The 3,986-nt window shown below is 37.2% G+C and overlaps 1 pseudogene; it reads right to left on the bottom strand.

Annotated features, from left to right (window-relative positions):
- Positions 1-2,079: 2,079 nt before the first annotated feature.
- Positions 2,080-2,198, bottom strand: LOC120595301 (uncharacterized; annotated as a pseudogene).
- Between the last annotated feature and the right edge of the window lie 1,788 nt (positions 2,199-3,986).

Genomic DNA, 3,986 nt, shown 5'->3' on the forward strand with positions numbered 1-3,986 from the left:
CATTGTGTATGTTACAATGAACAAACTTGTAGCAAGCCTAAATGAAACACTATTTCCCTCTGAATAGTAATATATTTTCTGCTATATTTAACATTCATCGAACACAAATAGCTTTTACAGCTTTAAGAATTAATACAATTGAATTTAGTAGCTAAACATATTATAGTTTCAAATAAAGTACAGATGTGTTCTATTTTGTGCAAGCACAGTGTCAAAAAGCCACATTTATAGTGAACAAGTGAAGGCATTTTCTACTTTCCATAAGGCTTTTCCAAGGGACCAAGCAAGGTCGAGGCCCCACCAGACAGGGAGCTGGAGGCTTGTACTTCTTGCAGGACTAGAGTCAACATTACTTTGTTGACTCTTCTTGTAGGATCATACTGCCCCACTCAAAAGGGCTTCTTAATGACGAAAAGTGCTGGGATGAAGCTGAATCGCACATATATGATCTCTCAAAACTCTGTAGCAACAGCAAAGAGAACCAGACAAAGCCGAGGGTGGCCAGGGAATATTTTGTACCCCTGCCAGCTGCCTAATTACAGAAGATGCTTGCTGCTTACCTATTCCTTCTCCCAGCTTCAATATGGAAGAATGAGGCCTCAGAAAGGAAGAGAGAAGATCCCAGAAACCAGATAACCCTCCCATTTACTACTACAAGATGTTGGAGTGTGAGAGAGGAGCAAAGAACTGACCATGCTGCTGTAAGGACTCTCTCCAATAAAGACCCCCAGGTTCAAGACGAGGGATATAAATGTTAGCTCTTGCAATCACACTTCTACCTTTCGTTCTCCAAAAATGTCAAATTATGCTTAAGATGACAAGATATTTTAATTCCTGTTTAAAGCCTGCTCAGGAAGCTAAGAAGTATATTCCTCAGAAATAAAAGGAATGTGAAAGATTGGGAGTAGAGGAGAAGGGAGATCTGAGGGAGAAAGTAGTGAGGTGGGTACAGCAGTGCCGCAGAGAGTTGGGGTTAAGAATGGGAACCCTGGACTTAAACTGCTAGGCTTTGAATCTTCCCCTGTTAACTGACATTGGGCATGCTGTGTGACATCCATCTCTGTTCTTGAAACTTCCCCATTTCATAAAATGAGGCCACTTCCTTTTAGAGTTATTGAGGATTTACCATATTAATATATGTAGAGAACTTAAAATAGGACCAGCCTATAATAAGTACTTCATAAATGCTGTTTTTTTATTATCATTACCTATGCAAAGAAAAAAAAAAAGATAACATTTTAGAAAAGGTAAGATAAGGAAGACATCATCTCAAACCCTTGAGTGAGACCAGGACACAAAGTCCATACAGGAGAAAATGAGGTGAGGGTGGAGAACAGGAGAGGAAGACTTTCTGTTTCAGGGCAAGAAGAACTAGAAGTGCAAACTTCTTCCATATCTTGGGTCGAGCTGTGTCTTGGGACAAACAGTGTCTCTATACATCAGTGAATGAAAATAGAGCAGAACAACATATTAAATACAGTAAGCCCCAAAGAGCTTAGGCTGTGATATTTTGAATTATTTGGCACCTTGGGGAAGCCCTTTTCTTTTGAAGAAGGGATTTGAGCTTTGTTGCTGAAGATACCAGTTCCTATAGCATTCAGTTGTTTGAATAATGAGATATAACTAAAAGTTTTGGCTTCATTGAAGCTGTGACCTTAGAATGATGACAGTATCTTCTACCTAAGGTTATGATGGTTATAAATCATATATACACATCTTGTGTTACTTAATCCTTGACATTGGGTAGGATTCCCTGTTGAAGCTCTTTGAGAAGAATCAAAGAGAAGACAGCTGACTTTCTTTCAGAGAGCACTCATTATTTCCTGGTGAGGGAAAGAACTGTTTTTTTGTTGTTGTTGTTTTTTCTGTTTGTTTATTTTTTATGAGTTTTAATGCTGACTGGGTATGAAAAGTTTTCTGGAACAAAAAATCTTGGTGTTGAAAGATAGCATAAAGAGGTGATTCATTATTAAAATAAACTGTAAGCTAGTCAAAGATTTCTTTTTTTTTTTTTGACCTCACAGATTGTAAGGACCTTGTCAACTTATACTGCCTTATTTTTAATTTTTTTGGTGTGTGTGCCTACAGCACCTGGTCTTCCTAGGTGGTCTCCCATCCAAGTACTAACCAGACCCAACCTTGCTTAGCTTCCAAGATCAGACAGGATCGGGCTTGTTCAGGGTAGCATGGCCATAGACTGAAACATATTAATGTAAGTGTTCTAACATGAAATATGACGATCGTATCCAGAGCAAAGTTGGCTCTTAGAAGCACATCTCTGCGTATGGCTCTCATACATGTTTATGAGGATGAAGTAGTTTCTATAGTAAGGGCACCTTAGTGATCACAGAATCCTTCCAGATTTACTTTCCAAAATCTGGCACCCTAATGCTAAACGATACACTGAGCAAAGAAAAGCTATATTTCTATATTCAGTGTGACTCTGTAAGTTTTCATTTATATGTTTTCACTTTATGACTGCTTAGTTCTGGTGAAGCCTTAATTTCACACTTGGAAACAACAGGAAGGCCATTAAATCTGGCATTGCACACAAACCTATAGGTTTCCCACACGCATATTCAAAATTATATGCTTAAAAATTTGTTAAGAAGGTAGGTCTTATGTTGTGTTCTTACCAAATAATATAATAATAATAATGATAATAATAATAATAAGAAGAAGCAGCCTGGGAAAGACTACTTTCCTCCATGAACCCCAGTTCTCTTCCCTCTCATGCATAGATTACCTTCTTCACAGGGTTCCTCTTACCAACCTCCTCCTCTCAAATTTAAAATTATGAAAAAATTTTTCTACATCCCAGGAAAATTATGTTTCTTTTTATAGCCACACTGATCAATGTGTATAACATTTGAAAGCATTCAAGGTCATTTGTCTCATCTTAACTTCACAGGGTAATGCTTTATATATTTAATTATATATGTCCAAATACGTTGTATTCTTGTCACATAGCAAGACCTCAAACACCTTCCTTGTTATTAGAATCAGTGTTTTATTTTTAGTACTCTATTTTTACTTAAATATGAAAATGACATTCAGCTTGGATTATATTAAATGATTCTTTGCTTTTTAAAGAAATAAGCACCCTTAAATAATGTACACAAAAAGACAGAAAAAAATTGATTTTAAAATAGAATTACCATATTTTCCCACTTTTTGAGGTATGTGTAGCTCAGTTTTTTCTTAATGTTGGTCAAAAGATGAAAGTGCAAGTGTTTTAGTCCATACACAACATGCACTGAGGTATGAAAGAAAACAATGCTATATCCGCCTCCCAAACACACACACACACACACACACACACACACACACACACACACACATACTGTCAATACACACACACACACACACACACTCCTGACTCAATTGATTTTGATGCTTCTATGAATTTCTATGAGCTTTTGTGCTAATTTTGATGCTTCTGTGAGCTGTTCCTCTCAAGGGTGCTTCTTGGACATGTTCCTTCTTCTGGTACTGAGGGGGATATGAGGGATGTGGAAGGGGAAAGATAGTAAGCATTCTTCACATTATTCCCAGAAGTTCTCATCCCCACTCAGGGCACATTAAATGGCACAGGTCTTCTGAGCTCCATCCTAGGGTCTGGGTTTGCCAGAGGGCAGTGGGCACATGGAGAAGTGAGAAGAAATTGAACCAACCAACAACAGGTTAGGTGCACAGTCTAAAGACAGATATAAGGGGTTCATCTCCTCTACCTGTTTTTTTCCCAGTAAATCTTCACATACACTAAATATGATTTTTATATAAATATTTGAAAATATTCCGAGGAAATCATAGATATGCACAGAGATGCATAATAAGCTTGCTTTACTTCTAGACTAATGTAATACTTCAAATAGGCAACAAATGGAGTGTCTAACATTGGAAGTTGACTAAGTAAATTATGGTGTGTCTGTATAAGAGGATATTATGCAAACGTTAACATATATGTTGTGAATATATTTGACAAC

The sequence above is a fragment of the Pteropus medius genome, unplaced genomic scaffold (assembly GCF_902729225.1).
Source record: "Pteropus medius unplaced genomic scaffold, Ma_sr-lr_union100, whole genome shotgun sequence".
Classification (NCBI taxonomy): Eukaryota; Metazoa; Chordata; class Mammalia; order Chiroptera; family Pteropodidae; genus Pteropus; species Pteropus medius.